Source organism: Platalea leucorodia (genome assembly GCF_965183815.1).
Source record: "Platalea leucorodia genome assembly, chromosome: 9".
NCBI lineage: Eukaryota > Metazoa > Chordata > Aves > Pelecaniformes > Threskiornithidae > Platalea > Platalea leucorodia.
Window position 1 is genome coordinate 47,454,603 of NC_138831.1, and position 17,900 is coordinate 47,472,502.

Sequence of the window (17,900 nt, forward strand, 5' to 3'; positions counted from 1 at the left end):
GTTCATGATAAAGTCCAGTGTCCCTTATGGAGAAGAGTACCTGCCTCCTACCACAGCAAAGTTTTCAGAAGTGCTGACAAAAAGTTAGATACAAGTTAATATTAGATGGCAGAGCTGAAATGTGTAACTTTTTCCATGAGTTACGGAGTGCAGATGCCAGCATCAGATTCTCCAGCAGAATCAGTCAGCAGCAACTACAAATATGGGATTTATCTTCACTGCTTGCTTTCACACTTCCCTTGTTCTGTGGATGATTTGGATGAGCCAAGTTCCTGTTACTCAGATGAAGAACCCTGGTTCATTACAAAGAGTCAGCCAGAATTAAGATCTGCCAGGGTATAAAGTGCCCATCTGAAAAGCATCTTTATAACATTGCCAACTCTTAAGCTAATGGTTGTACCTGCTTAGGTTTCATGTGTGCTGTATTTGTGTGCCCTTTTACCCATTCTGTCACTTGTAGGCGCCCGTCTGTCTTGATTACTTCTGGGCTAAGATCCCTGTGTGTAGCCATTCTAATTCCTGGCCCTTCTCTCAGCAGCACAGTTGCTTTTTGTGAAAGAAACAGTGACCAAAACATTTAAGAACTGGTGGTCAGAGAAGAGAGGAAAAAATATCAACTCTTACATGAGCTAATTAACTCCAGTTTTTGTTATGAAAGAAGATGAAAATAAATCCTACTTATTACAAATCTTCTCTGTATGTGGCCTAATCTTAAAATGCTCTTAGTTAACACAGAACATGAGTATCTAAACCGTATATGCAAGATAACATCAGGTGTTGCCACCGGCATTTCTTTATTTTAACACAGGGGAGCCATTAAAAAAATAACAACCAAAAGTTTACTTTGTGGGATTTAACTAAGATAGGTAATAATTTCCTGTGTTTCTGCCAACTTGCTTTTGCAAACTGCCTCATCCAAAGCCGCCTGAATAGAGTGGAGAGCTTGCCATTGTCCTCCATGAGTTTTAGTTTGGTACCGTAATTATTATCCTTAAATGTAATCCAAATGTATTTGTCAGTTTTTGTCTGTAAAGCCTGTCGATTTCCTGTGCTAATATTTGCAAAATACAGAATGTGGAAAAATGCAACTAAGGTCTCTATTAATAACAAGAGAAGCAGCAAATTGTGGCTAACAAAGCAAAAGTATAGTTGTGGAAATCTTCCCCTGTGGAAGAGCTCTCGTAGCACATTGAAAATCTGCACAATATATTCAAGAACCTCCTCTTGTTCACAGTAATAGCACAGTAAGCCTGAAGTAATCCATTGCCTGCTACTTTCATCAGCGCGTGAGGCTGCTAACAGCACCAATATATGAGCAAACTAGTATCGAGGTACTGCAAATAAAATTCTTAACAATCGTAACCTGATGTCGGTACTAGCTATGCAATTTAACTAATTCGGTGGGAGGACGACCAAATTATTACCTATGTTTCTCTTTGTCTTTTCTTTATTGATATTCACGGTAAGCTGAGTAGAAAACTATAGTATTCTATGGAAAGACTATGGCAAAAAAAATACTGTATAGATACTTACTGCTACTGTTGAACTCTGTTAACAAGCAAAGATGGGCATGCTGTTGTAATGATCTTTGCATTTTTTCTTTTGAGGCTGTAAGAAACAGACGGGAAAATTCCTCACTTTTAAAGCATTATTTTCCATATTACCTTCAGCTTCCTTGAAAGAAGAATTCTGAGAGTATCTTCCAGCCACCTAAACAAAACCAAATGCAGTTTCTTGAATTCTATAAAAATGCATCCATTAGCAGTTATCTAAGATATCACAGAATACATCTTTAATGCTACAAGGATTTTTTCCCAAATACATTTTTCAACAAACTTTTAGTAAAAAAAAAAAAATCCAATTCCAATAATCTAGTTTCTAATTTTACTTTGAATTGTTTGAATTTTATTTGAATTTTAATTTAATTGTAAATCTATACTTGAATCGTTAATTCAAATGTTGTTTACAACCAGCTTTGCTAGGAATCTGACTGAAACATATTGTAGCTCTTTATAACAATGAAAAATAAAGCAATTTGCCGTTCTTCAGTATAAATGGTATAAATTACCTATTTCAATGGAAAAAAGGATAAGTCCACAGGTTTAGCTTTTAATAACAAATCTACAAACACACAGTAAGAGAAACAAGTTAAGAATTATTTATTTAAGAATTTCTGAATATTGAATGATTTCATTAGTTCAAGGTGATAATGCAGAATTCTTTATTTCTACTAGAATGTTTTTGTCATGCATCTTTAAAGTGAGCTCAGTATGAAAAAACACAGTTATTGACTTCTTTCTGTTAAGTGAAAGAATCAGAGAAATTTCTCATATAAATTCTTCGGGGTTTTGCTCAACAATTGCCCTATTAAAGAACATGCTTTGGGATTTTTCCTTTCTGCTGTGCTGTCCCTGTGCCCTCAAAATTGTGGATATGTTATGTTTTCTCTGGTGTGTTAAATGCTTTATTTACCTTTCAGCACACTTTAGACAAGCTTTTCACTTGCTTCCAAGGAGGGTTTGGGGCAGCAGAAAGGTAATGACTGATCTTGTACACTTTGAAAGAGGTATGTGTAACTTGCACTCGATTTGCTGAATTACAAACAAAACTAAATTATTTGTGCATGTGCATCCGATATCCTATTTTTCTAACTGAAAATCAAGCTAAGAAACATTTAACTTGGTCCTGTTCAAAAGCAAATAATCAAATTGTTACTGCTTTTTGTGTTCCTGTTACTGAGTAGCATTAAATTCTGTTCTTGACTCATACGTTACCCAATATATATAGTCTTGTTTAGAGCATTAGCTCACTTTCTAAACCCTTGGCATTTGGGCCAGTCTGTAACTGGTACCTCAGTGGCAGCTATTTTAATCTTTCCTATGATCACTAGTCACTACCTGGTGAAGTTAAGGAGCTCTTTCTCTCGTTTTATTCAGGTGCTATGCAAGTAGAAGGAAGTATTACTCCTGCAACTCCTTATAGTTATCTTAATTCTGTGAATGGCAATTCAGCTCCATGAAGAAAGGGCTAGTTGCTATTCCGATATACTCTGTGGCATTTGTTTGTACATACAAATGTATACATCAGAAGTGCCTTTCTAGTGCGTTGTACTCAAGCACATGCTATTTTAGGCTGACATTTTCCAACCAGGCCTGAGGGAGTTAGATGTCTAAATTAAATTCAGTTTGACTGATTTGAACATCATTGAACATCTCTGAACTAAAATCCTAGTGATAGACAGTGGGTCTGTGCTAAACCGACATCATTAGCTTTTCAGTAATGCAAAAAACTTAAATCTGTATCTATTTCTTTTCAGCAAAACGGCCATATAATTAAATTGTGAATGCAAATATAGGAATTGAAGACTGGGATAATAATTTATTAAATGAACATGCAAGATATATACACTAAAAGTGGAGCTGCCGTAGTGTCAAAACCACTGAGCTGTTTTGATTTGGAGATGATATAAACACTTCCTATGAAACACTATACTCCTGTTGATTTAAATATGTATGTATTTTATTAAGTGACAAGCAAGTAATTCATTATAGCTGGTTCTCTCATGAAAAATAATTTATATTTTTCCTGCTTGACTTGTGATGGTAGAGATTAAATGTTGAAAACCAATGGCATTGAACATGATCCATGTTAAACCTCTGATCATTGCCTCAGACTAGTATTATACAATGATATTTCTAGACAGAAGTGTGAACAAGAATTTGGGTTCTATTCCCAAATCCTTGCTTACTTACTATGAGCATTTTTAGCAAAATGACATGAGTATTCTGAATCCCAGTTTAATCATCTCAAATGAGTTTAAAAAAACCAACAGGCTTAATGAGGTATAGTAGTGTTTATGAAACATTTTTAGATCGTCATATCAAAGGTACCATAAAATTGTAGTAACATAATTTATATAATAAATTGTAAGGAAAGTACTAATGTGTTTTGCATAGCATAAGGGATGACATATATAAGCAAGAAGGATAAATTGGGAAAGCTTACAGCAAATAGAACTGATTCCAAAATAACTGTGAACATGGCCCAAATCTGCTATTGAAATTCAGTACAATTAGCCTTGTACTGAACTGTGACAACTGCAACCTGGGGAAGAAGAGCAGAGTTAAAGAAATGTCTCTCTGTCTGGTGCCTGCTGTTTTGTGCAGACTCTGTATTCAAATGCTCTTTAAAGAACACAGTCTGGAAGGGGCTCAAGCACTGAAAAGCAAAGAGGGAAACAATTCCAAACAAGGCTGCCTGTGTGCAGCTCTGTTTCTGGTATCACCCTTTGAAGGTTTACACTGAAGTATTCTCTGCCTCACAAGCTACTTCAGATTAATATCATTTATGGAAAGAGCTATAAACAAAAGGCAAATGTCTTGAATGCTTTTCAGTGCTGGGGAGAAGCGTTGTTATAAAAGTCTGACAGCAGCTGACACTGGCTGCCCTGGTAAGGGTAGTCTGCCTCAGGTTATCATCATTTTGTAGGCCACAGTAGTAGAAAATAACTACAAGATAACTGTAATCCATTGCCTTTCCCTCTCCAAATCAATTGTGCATCCAGAAGAGTTGTAATGAAAACAAATTTGTCCAATATAGCTGTTTCTGCAGTCATCTAAACCAGTTATGAGCAGCTACCCAATACAGCCTATAAAACTTGGAACTGGGAGAAAATGTACTTATATTCTAAAGGCTTAGGGAAGATGATTATTTGTGGTCTGTATGTCTTTGGAGTATTAGGAAGTCTTATAAAAATAGTCATAGTGATAACATGAGAACCTTGATAAGTGACCTCAGAATGGTCATCTATGCCCATCTTGCGTGCAGCCCAGACAGCCACTACAAGCATATATAAGCATTAAAACTTCTTCTGAAATGAACTGAAATTTAGCACGGGTGAAGTTGCCAACGTAGTCTACCTAAATGTGCGCTATCAATTCGCTTTTGGTGCAATTCAATTACAATTTCATAAGCCCTAAATGCTCTGGGAGTTGGTTTACCTGTGTGATCCCCTCTCACGAGCAATGTTAATAAAGTCAGGACATTCCTTTTAATGTCGTCTACAACTGACTATCTTTTGGAATTGACAATAAAAGTCTTGGCAGAAAGTTCTCACCTCTGGGAAGGATTGTTCATGGGACATCTGTGCTTCAGGATGCAGTCCAAAACTTTTTTAATTTTTTCACCCTCTTTCTTCTATCAACCTAACAACAGAAGGACGATCTGACTGCAGAAACTTTTCTGGCTGCAATCAGAGCAGTGGCTTTTCTTACCCTTTTAAGGAAGTTCTCTCTGTGGTCTAAGATTTGTAAATAGCTCCAGGAAATTAAAGCACTTAAAAATCTCAAGTGGACAATTTAAATGTACAGTTGCAGTTTGCTGGGAAAAGAGCTGACTAGTAATCTGTAGCTAGAATTTATATGGTATTGCAGTCATCAAATATTGCTATCCTTATCAGTTGCACTGGTGAATTTGACTTTGGATTGTATGCCATTTTAAAATGTTTATCACTGTCCCCTCACTGGAGATTCAGTGCAGCTGTAGAGTCCTAGCAGTGATACGGTTCTAACCCCAGGTTTATCTATGTTGATATGTTAGCCTGGAGCCCAAACTTTGATGACCACACTGGCCATGTATGGGTTCCTTCCTGCCTCTCCACGGAGGGTTAGACATGGAGGAGGACTTGTACCCAAGCCCTGTACCTAAGGGTTGCGTGGATGCCAATAGCTGGAGCTACACAGAGCCATCAGCAAGAGCCCTCTTCTGATTGTAATGCAGATAGAACCAATGGTAGATCTGCCCAGAGCTGCAAATTTGTCAGAACTGAACAGAATTTGAAGGGGTATGGTGCTGCCTGATGAGGGGACAGCCCCTGTTAAAAAAACCCAACCAACCAACCAACCAAAAAACCCCCAACAACTACAGGAAAGCTCTAGACTGCAATAGGAGACTAGGTATGAGAAATGAGGACAAAGTTATTGCTGTTCCATTCACCATGAGCTTGCGGCTGAATCAAGCCTACAGTATCCTGACATAATCAAAGCTCTTTTCTCTGCTGCAATGCTCAGCAAAAATTGAGAAGTTTTTGCTTAGAAGATGTTGCCATGGTTTCTTCCTAAGTTCTTGAAGCAAGAAAGAAAAACTAATAATCTAACTGCTAAGTGAAAATAAGAAGGCAAATACACAGAAAAGAACAAGGGAAGTAAAATGGTTTGTTGGCTAAAATACTGGTAGAATTAATGTAAACTTACTAAGTTTGCTTTTCTGATTAGTGCATGTTTTTACTTCTGTAATTTCACTGGACTTAATATCTAAGCCTTTTGAAGATAACTTATCTCTTCATTGAGGGATGGGAAATAAGAGTTCGAGGGATCTGAAAACAGTGGGGAACATGGCTAAGTGTCATGAACAAAATGCTAGAAGTTTGCTTATGTCCATCACATGGGTTGGAGAAGTCAAATACTGCTGGCAAGAGTTTTTATTTCCCTTCCATTTATTTTCCTTTTATAAACTTGCTATCCACAAATCTTTCATGGCCTTCCTGTCTCTGGTCACTTGAAATAGCCATTTAAAATATGCATGAAACTACTTTGCTAGCAGCACTTTTATAAACCAATGAAATACTGAGCGTAAATAATTCTGTGGAAATATTATCTTCTCCCCATACATTGCATTTAACTTATCTGCTTGAACTGGATAGCTAGTGCATGTAGGAAGGTTAAAGGATATGGGCCTATCTTTATCTCTGAGTGACCCTGTCTGCAGCAAATGTATTAGAAATATTTTAAAGTAATTTACTCAGTTCTGCAAAATTCCTATTTTACCTTGGTTCCTCCTTGATACCAATTCCTAGTAAATAAGCATAGTTTCTTCCTTGCACTAACATTCACTGGAGTTTACTCTCATTGAACTTCCAGAGATGAGAGTCTGTACAACCCCCTGGACATTTCATACTATTAAAGCTATAATGTGGAATGCAATATTATGAAGCAAACTGCGGAGTTCTCTGCATTGAGCTGAATTTCAGTTTTACTGAGTAGTGTCTTTTTTGCAAAAAGATCCTCCCCCATTCTAGCTTTGTATAAATAAAAGCATAGAGAAAAACTACTAGCTTTTGAGTAGTGTTACAATATTCTTGCAATTTTTGCATATTGCCAAGTTCTGTGCCAGAGACAGAATTTAAGGCGGAAAGATAAAACTGAAAAATCCCAAGAAAATTAAAAAAATCAAATAGGACAACATGCTAGTTGTCGAAGAATCCTACACAGACATTAGTTAAGATGGGAAAAATTGATGGTGCTGCCCCCGAGATCAATGGTTTTCAGTTGCAGCAAAGTTGTCCAGCAATTTACTCAAACTTATGGTTAGTTTGATGTTACACAAAGCAAAGCCTTATCATTATTTTATGACCTGTCACAAAGTAGCTGTTCATGTTACTTCAAGTCTCTCTATAGCTCCATCTGGTAACTTAGATACTGCTCATAAAAGCCATGGATTAGACAGAGGGAGGGCACAGAGTAATACATAGCACAGAAAACCACCAAGAAGCCCTGAGAAAAAAACAATATTCCATCAAACGTACCATGCAAAATGAAATAAGAAATGCAAAAAGTCCAAATATTTGACTTAATGACACAAATATGATTGCCTTCTATAGGATAAGAAAAAAATAAGTCAGCAGTAAGAATATCTTTTCAGAGGGAATCAAACTTTATAAATGCAATGCTCTGTGCATACTAACATCGTTTATCTCATTGCCTTCAGCTGACTTTGTATCAGACGTTTAGCTACTAAATACATTTATTAGTCATATGAATCAACTTCCATTCTAAAGTAAAGGGCCTTAGACTACCAAGCAGCTTCTTATGAACTTGCTGAATTAACTAAATTGCCATGTCATTTATGAGATGTCATAAATGAGCTCACCTCCTTTGCAACAGTCACCGAAATGTTTAACAGAGGGGAAAACAGCAAATTCCTTCTTAGTTACATACCTGAGTTACTGTTGTTCATGGGAAAGTGTTTCTATTACAACAACAAAAAACCCCAAACTCAGCAGTATTTTGAAAAACTTAAATTAGCAACATGAACAGCAGTGATAACTTTTAACTTACTACAGACCATCTGTTGTGGTTTAACCCCATAGGCAGCTAAGCACCACACAGCCCTCACCTCCAGTGGGATGGGGGAAGAGGAAAGGAAGAGTAAGAGCAAGAGAACTTGGGGGTCGAGATAAAAATCATTTAATAAATGAAGGAGAAGTGGAAGAAAAGAGAAAGCCATTGCACAGATTATTAAGGAATGTGAGACACACCATAATCAAGCAAGCCAAGTGAGTAAAGCCTTGCTGATATAAAGGACAGTGGCTGCAATATCAGCATCACACTGCCCTGAACCTGCCAAGGCAAGTGTCTTTTGCTTACCATGGTGGAAGTAACAACTAGGGGGGGCAGAGTGAGAAACGAGAGGCCTTGATGCTATGCAAACACTGTTCAGCAATAGCTAAAACATTAGTGTGTTACCAGTATTGTCTTGGTCACAATTCTAAAACACAGCACGTTTTGACCTGCTATGAAGAAAAATAACCCTAGCTCAGCCAGGCCAGTACACCTTCTAAATCTGCCAGATTCAAAAGTACTTTTAAACTAGTACACAAACTGTGCAAAAATATTCTTCTTCCAATATTGAAACTAAACAGTTCAACAGTGCTGAAGAATTTACACCAAAGACTGAAAAATAAAACTATCTCCTTGTAGAAGGAGAAGGAATGTACCTATGTATCTTAACATGAAGCCACAATACTAAATTTAAAAGAGAGCCTCACAACAAATGCTCATTGCTAGTTCACGGCATAACTTCCATCCTTGCTGAACAAGGAAATTCCCCTTTACATGCTACACCTTCTGTGTTTTTGGACTCTATCAGGTATTGAACAAACTCAAACACTTCATGACAGCAGCAGAGGTCAGAACACTGAGACTCATCCAAGCACTTACGTTGTGATGCTTTTATGTACTTTGCTCCTTTCCCTTTTTGCTCTTAACTTTCAATGTTGCTGTTGTGCATTGATCCTTGACTTTGTCTTTCAGCAAGGAAAAGTATCTTTAGTAGTTGTTTCATGTTGTTTCAGTACAGTCCTTCCCCTAAGGAACTGAAGGAAAAGGATTGGATATTTTTCAAACACAAAGGATTTGCCATTCACCCCGTGTTGCTTTGAAAATCATGTATGTGTGGTGAAGAAGTCAGGGAGGTAACACCTGCAAATGGAAGTAGGAAAAAAAATTTGCTTCACTGACACAGTTTTCTCTGCCTCAGGGATGGCCGAGTCATTGAGAGCTGAGCCTCCTCTTCAGCAAAATAAAACTTACCCTGTCATCAACCCATATGAACTTGACATATGCTGTTAAATGCTGGCATACTGTACCACATAAATCTTCCATAGAAGTGTGCTTCTCCATGTCATAATATCACAACACCTTACCAGTTTCCTCTCTTTCTCCACTTATTGAAAGGTATATTGAGACTGTTTAGACTGATTTTTTAAAACATAAAGTAGAGGCCAAACTGTGGTGCATTTATCCACGTTTTCCAAATCCAGACCGACCTATTTCTCATCACACTGGCCATCTCAAGCTAGAATAAGGAAATGATTTCAAATTAAAAAAAAACCAAAACAAAACATCATAGCTGTTTGGATATAATGGATCTAGGATAAAACAACAACAAAAAAATCCAAAACGAAACAGGTTTCATCTAAGCTATATGCATTCTTTGCACTTCTGTTAGCATAAGCAATGCATTAGCAATCTGGTTTTTAAAAGGTACTGAGCTTTATCTAAGAAGTCTCCACCGGCCAAAGGCAGTCACTTTAAACTGCTAGTGGTAGGACACTTCTGGAGAGAGAGGCAGGAGGTCACTTGGAATTGCTTTCACTCAAACTAAACTGTCCACCCAGGAGAAGATGAAGCAAACAAATTGCCTACATGACATAGGTAGCACTGTCTCTCTAAGCTGATACTAAACTAGTATCCTAAACCAATATACTACCCGAGTTGCTATCTTTAGCATGTGGAATAGCGACAATTACTACCTTAGTCACTGTAACACCCCAACAGACAGATCTTTCACAAGAACAATGGCACTAGTAGTTACTCAGGCCAAAATTATGACATGGGGGAAAATATTACTTTCACTCTATCTGATTTCCAATCTCAGTTATGGCTACATTCAGTATGAGGCTATGTTATTATTCTTCATTTTCTAGTTCTTCCATCCTTGCTGTATTTTACTGTACATTGTTAAAGATGTACATGTTAAAACATATGTCATGTTTTATTCCAGAGTAAAATCTGGGAAGGTCAGAAGTGACATTACTTATTAGTCATCTCTAAGGACAGGATACACACAGAGAATGCCCATTTTTCAAAAATACAAAACACATATAACAGTTCTGGTATAAATTTCTCCTTCGGTCTTAGAGGTACAACTTTGTTCAAAATCTAAATAAAATGAAATATAAAATATTCATTATTTTTTTCTTTTTTTCCCTTTTTTTTTTTCCTGATAGCAGTGTGCTAAGCATGTCTACCCATAGACCCACACAATCATGGGACTGGAAGAAAATGTTTTGCCAAGGGTACCATTTGATGTTTCAATCAAGGAAAGGATCTCACCCGCGCTGAGATATCAGAGAGGGAAAGCCTGAAAGGCTTTTTTAAATGCCACATCTACTCAGTGCAAAGCTGTTTTGCTCCATCTGTAACAAGGATTGATTAATGCTACAGCAATGATCACACTAGTTATAATAGCAGCAAGAGCACTATCCCCACAAGGGAACTCAAGAGGCCAACTGGCCCACCCCCCCCCTGCTCAGAGCAGAACTAACTTCAATGTTAGATCAGGTTTCTCACTACCCTAATTCTCTCTAAAATATAAGCAGAGGTGTGGAGATTGTCTATTTTAATGAAATACTCTGCAAAGTTCTGTGTCTGTAGCTTAGAAGTAGAATCCCTGTCAGATGGCTATTTAGCAGCCTGATCAAAGTGTTCAGGAACTAGAACAGAACAGGAAGAGAACTGATAAATCTAGAGCAAGCCCATGTTTCTTTAACTATACTTCTCCTTTTCCTGATTTTTGCTTTCTTTTCCTAGATTATGTTAGCCTGCAGAACTTGGTCAGCTGTTCTTTACATAGGCAAAGGGAAAAAAAAAAAAAAAAAAAAGTAATTTTCTATTCTTGTTTCCATAAAGTAATTGGAACCTGCCAAGAGAGTAAATGATTAAATGAGTAGTCCCTTTGTTTGTTGGGTAGAATGTTAAAGTCATATACAGTACTTAAAAAGAAATGTTAAATTAAAAATAAATGTTAAAGTCATAACAGTACTTAAAAAGAAAAAAAAAAAGTAATGACATCATCTCAGAAGTTTTGTATCCCAAAAGAACACTAGTGGGGTAAACATGAAATGAGCAGATCATCAACAGTGCTGAAGTAATGAATGAAGCTGTAGCAGTTTCAAGGTTCACTGGTATCTGATCAGACTAAGGAACTATACAAAAGTGACCAATACATAAACAGATTCCGAGATGCACATGTCTTTTATTGGACCTTCTATGGAGAGATTAACAGAAGTTTTTTTGTGTGTTGTGCCAAGTTTTGGGTGGAAATAGTCCCTGCTGTGGTGCATATGGGCCACCTGAAGCTGTCTTTCCTTTGTCTACCAATACCAAGTTCCTCAAGTTAGAATTCAGACTGAATTAAGTCTCTATTTACATCTCGATTCTTCAAAACATTTACAACTGTGTGTAGTCTTTAATGTAGGGCATAGTCCTGCTCACGTACAAGATCATTGAATACTTGTGTGTTTAAGGTACTGAGTACAAAAAAGGTTATTATTTGATTAATGCAAGGACTTAGAAGTCTTATAGAGATTTTTACCACACATTTGATAATGATAATAGAAACATACACAAAACCAGTATATGCTCTAAAATATTTATATTCATCAATGTATTGGTAAACGCAGATCTTTTTTTTTTTCTCCAATGAAATAAAAGGAAAAATTGCTTTTGACTTTAAATTACAGATTGTAGCCCTGATTAAATTAGAAACATATTCTTGCAGCAGAATAACAAATAGGTGGGTCAAAGCATATTTTAAATTAGTTTTCTTTCCTATTGTTCTAAGAGATCCCCAGTAATTCACTGAGGAGACACTGGCTTACTGATCCACCAATTCAAGGCAGAGTAAAACGTGACAGAAACAAAAGTCCAGCTATGAAAATTCCTTTTCAGTTGCACAACAGGACTGCAGCATTGGTACACTGACAGGGATGTATTCTCCAGCAGCCAAATTTTGTAAGTGCTTTGTATGTGGTTGGCTGGCTGGCTTCTATTTTAGGAAAGAAACAAATATTAATTTAAGGATTATAATAAAGTTGCGGCTGTGCTTCTTTGGTAATATGTATTGGTAGGGCTATCTCTAATTTGTAGCTCTATGTATCTGTGGATTACCATTATAAAGGCGCAATCGCGCACTAGAGGATAGCTGTTCTAAGCATATCAATGCGTATTTAAGAAACTTGAACTCATTGAGCGTGACTTCAATGCTAAAAGCACTAGGTCACTAAAAGGGTTTAATAGACCTAATTACTTCACTGTCGCAGAATTATGGGGTATTAATCCCTGGAAGAGAGTAAAAGGCACATGACTCTTTTTCCTATGCCACTGGTAAGAAATGAAAAATAGTTTCAGTGTGAGGGTCTACTTACAGTCAGTTTAAGTTACTCTGAGTCTCCATTTCTGATTTTGAATGGAGGCTAAATTAGCTCCTTTTGTCAGATAGATGTTAACCTGTTACAGACATATGGTCTGGAAGAGTTCCCTAGGAGCAGTGCTGGTGCCAGACACAATGCCATATTGTCCAAAACACTCCTTACACCAGGGAAAATGGGAGTTGGTAGCTAGTATTATGCCACAATTTTATAATCTGGAGAGGTCTTTATCAATGTTGTATTGCAAATGCGACAAAACTAGGAAGGAGGTAAGGACTTGAAAAAAGTACATATGCTAAGCAGTCACTACTGCAAGACTGTTAATTCACCACTACCTAAGAGCCTCCTCAAGCCCAATTATGTCTTGACTTTTGTTACCTGTTTTAGCCCAAATTTTGACTGCTACACTTCTCAGTAACAAAGTGCTCAGGAATTCACATAAGAAATTTTGGAGAGGATACACAGCGCATAACAAGAAATCAAATATCTTTGACTCTTCCAGTTTGGTCTCGAAAACTAAAGATTCTGCATTTAACAGGAAGCAGTCTCTTGACTGTCTCCCCAACATGTGGAACATCCAGGCACACATTTAAGCTCTTCCTAGTGAGTTCAATAAAAAGAAAGGTCAGACCCCAGCTGTAACCAGAGGGATGGTTTACGTGAAAAGGAGAAACCCTGCAAGCTCTCTAAAAGCAAATCTCCCACTGGTCTCAGGAACAGAAGAGTTCTATATCTGACTTCACTATAACAGGTTCCACAATATGCTTGCATAAATCAAAGAGCTGTGTATACACCACACTTCCCCCCTTCACTATTTATATTTACTTGCAATGAAAAATAGCTCACCACCTGCCTCATTTCTATCACAATGTAACAGGCCACAGAGTTAACACCCTTCTGATATGAATGGCAGGATAAAATTACAAAAACGGTCACTCTTACACAACCAAGGTATTTGGCACCTCACTTGGAACTTTTCCATAAGAAATACAAACATCTCATAAATATATGGAAATATGTTATTTCAAGTATGTGTATTATGTGTAACCAAAAAACAAGTGCAGCACACTTTTATTTCAAGCTTACATGTACCAAAATTATGGAACTGTGTGGATAAGAGTATAAGGTTTTAATATTTTATTGACATTTTTAAGTCAATTTATAGGAACAATGGAGCTTTACTGACCATATGGAGTCTCCCTCCAAAATATGACTTTGCTCCGACACACAGAAGAGCATGGGACCTCTCCCTCAGAAAAATAAATGGCTAAGAGAGGAGAAAGAAAATTACATCAGGCAGCAATAGTCATATCAGATGAAAGAACTGGAGTAAGCTTGGTATCTGGAAGCAGGAACAGCTTCAGAATAAGCTTAAACCACTGATTTCAGGGGCATGAATAACAACTTTTGCTCTGATTAGATCCAATGAATCATTAGAAATACTCAGGAATCTTTTGACAATTATCGCAAACTCAGCAAATCTGTGAGTTGAACTCAAGGGTAGCGCAGTGAAGATGAAAAGAAAGCAGATCTTGGGCCAGGGAGAAAGATGGAGAAATAACCACCATACAGCCTCAATGACAGCAGAGGGCGGTAGTAAAAAATAATATTATTGAGGTCATATAAAAATAGACCAAAGAACATTTCATGCCATTTGCTGCCTGAAACTAATAAACATCCATGCGCTGCCTAAATTTGCTATTTAAGTTTTACTACTTTTCGGGTTGAAAGTGAAGCAAAACTGTAGGTAGTATTCTAAGTAGCTTTAATTGAACCAAATCAGTCAAGTTTAAGGAGTTTCATAAAGTGAATTCCAAAAGATAAAAAAATCTTCTTCATGAATGCATTTGTGACATACAGCAATGTTGATAAGTTGAAAAATAATACTTGGTTAATTGAAATTCATTTGAAAGCCTTGATTATCTTGTCAACAAGAGGTAACACAAAATATCTCCATACGGGCTACATGCACCTTTAGCAGTCATTAAAGAAGGACTGAAAACTGAACAAGCCATGGAGAGCTAGCTGATTTGTTACCTTTGTGGTGATCCCATATTGAGATTTCCCGATGGAGCAGAGGCAGAAATGTTGATTCTGCCTATTGTTATATTTGCTTAGTGCATTAACAGAGGAATTTGGTTTCTGGGGCAGTCAGTGAGGCATTGTTCTTTTTCCAGTTGAGATTAATTGCATCAGTGGGAACTGAGAATGAGCAGAGGCTGCATGATCAGGGCCAAAATCCACTGCTCGCTTATTCTGTGTTAGGGTTGTTCCATTCAAATTGCAGTTTGTCCAAACTACTAGTACTTTCCATTACTTCTTAGGAAATCTACTCCACAACATAATCAATGTGATTACCAGGAAATTTCCTTCAAAAAAGAAGTTCAGTCCAAATTAGCGATAGACTGTTTTAAAAGCTTCTATTTTGAGCAATGCTGATTTGAATCAGACAAGGCTGCCCAAGTAACTTTCTTTCAAGCTAGCTTTTTCATTAACATTACTGTGCCATTGAAAAAGGAGTCAGTTAAAGTTTAACAAATACAATAACAAACAAACTGAAAATAAAAAGACTTAAGCCAAAGGTGGATGATGTCTAAACATTAAATACTGGTATGTTGGCACTTGGCATGCAGGAGCTCCATCTGCCTTCCAGTTTTTGGTACTGCTGCAGAAGCCAGAGTTTTAAGTAAAAGGTTTATGGAATCAAAGTTAGCAGTACTGTGATGAATCACTGTAACTTTATCCCACTCAAATAAGACAGCTTTGTCACTACACCAAAATTACTAACTGGAAGGTAGGAAACACCTCCTAAGAAGAGCCAGGACTTTCTGGAGAATGGATTCTTTCTCCATCAGTACAACCAGAACATTTTAGTGAGTTTATTTCTACCCGATATGAGAGACAAATCAATGAATGTTTGTGTCATGCAAAAAACCTTCCTATGGAAAGAATAGATCCTAAATTCTCGAAATTTAGGATTGTGATCTTGTACCATTGTGTATATGAAATTTGTATATACTGAAAACGCATTATGTAGCCATTGTAAAGTGAAAACAAGGGTAAGTAGAAGTAATAGATTTGAAATTCTAGCAGAATGCAAACTGAAAAAATTCTTAGTAGTGACAATCACACCATAGTATATACTGTCTCTCCAGTAAAGTAAGAAGTATGCTTCTTAAAGTCTCTGTTTGCAGAATTTGGTGATGACACAAGGCCCTCAGCTCTTGTTAGAAGAAAAATGTAAGTCAGTAGAGCTCATAGATGAGGGAAAAAGCCATCTTCAGTGTCTGCAAGAGCTGAAAAATGAAATTGTGTACTCAACTGCATGAGAACTTTCAAAATTCTAGGCAATGTACATTTTCTAGGGATAAGCAGAAGAGAAAAGGACAGCACAAACCACTGAGCCCCCATACTGGAATCCTGCCATGTAAGGGAGAGCTCTGCCATTTTCCTAGACCGTTTCCAACAGCCCAAGCATGTGTTAAGCAGCTTTCTTCTGTCTGACCATGGAAAAGAGGTTCACTGCCTGTGAGACCTGGCAGATGTACCAGGCCATCCACTGGGTTACTACTGCTTCCACACTTGTGCATGTCATATGCTAACACTCCAGTACACACCAACCCTTCAGCAAGCAGAACCTAAAGAAAGCTGAAACTGCATCTGTTGATCACTGGATTGATCTGTTCATTCCTTGCATCTAGAAGATTCCTCCAACCCACGGGACCTCTCTGTACCAGGTATGACTGCATGAGCTTAGTGTTTAGGGATGGATTTATGCTTCACTATAATTCTCAGAATACAGTCATGTCCAAGAAAGCCCATCTTGTACTGCTAGTTAACACACTAAAGAGCGAAGGTTAAAAATACTTGCTAATTATCTGACCTTAAAGGAGAAACACTCTTTTCCTGTCATGCATCAGTCACACTGAAGTATCCTGCTGCTAAAAACTGACCTTTAATTGCCCAGTGAATATTTTGATCATAATCCAAACTTACAAAGGCTAATTTAATGCACATGATTCAATATAAGTGGTATCCACAGTACTGGGTGGAAAAGACTCACCCAGGGTTATTTGGGAGGCTGAACCTCAGAGTGTTCAGAACTCAAATTCAAAAGCTCAGTAAGACACTTTGGATCTCCTAGTCCTGTGAAATCGAGAGCTAGGAATCTTGTCACAAAACCCTCAATAAAAATAATTTCTTCATGTTTCATTTGGCAAACAAAAGAAAATGGTTGCATAAAGCTTTAATATACAAAGATATTTCCAATTGTACCTTCCCAAAGTGGTTAGTCTCAAATAGCTACCTTGTGTAATAAATCTGGTAACATATCATCATCTCTTTTTATTCACACTACATTCATCTGGCTTGTATAGGTTTGGCACAAACAAGGGATCACCGGTGGAGCTGTGCCCATTTGCTCCAGTTACCAGATTTGTTCCAGTAAACCAACTGATGAAGGCCTGTCTTCAAGACACTGGCAACTGCAAACTACCTAAATAGATCTACTTCTTCAAAGTTGCACTTGAAAACAGGTTTTATTAGTTTCTTTATGTAGGCACAGATAAGATCAGTCATCCTTCTGAGCAAGATGTAAATGTCAAGCCCCTCTGTTCCTTGCTCTCACAAGCACAAAATTAAGAATTAAACTAGGGTAAAGAAACAGCAAAAATCTTCTTAGCAAAGGGTATCCCACTGGTCTCACTTGTTAGATGGGAATGACTTGGCAACCATGAGGCAAGCACTCTCCTTAATGGAAGATCAGATTCCAATGCCCCCAGCTCTACTCATCATTTTTAGCCTTGTGACTACATAGGCAAGACTGTACACCTGTGCTGTGCAGGATCAGAGCTTCAGAGATCAGCTTTCAGATCTGAGAGCGCAGCGCTTTTTAGAAGCACTGCACAGAATTTGATGACACAAGCCTGGGAGATTGTGATGGCATCAGTCGAGAAAAAAAAAAAATCATACTGGGAATGAATGAGTGTGACGATTGCAGCCTACGCGAGGCAATAAAGAGAGAAGCCTGAGTGACTGCTTCAGGAGGAAAGACACAAGATAAAGTGATGTGCGAACACTCAAATCACATTGGAAATTCTTGTGGATATGATAAAGCTACGAGGTAACTGGC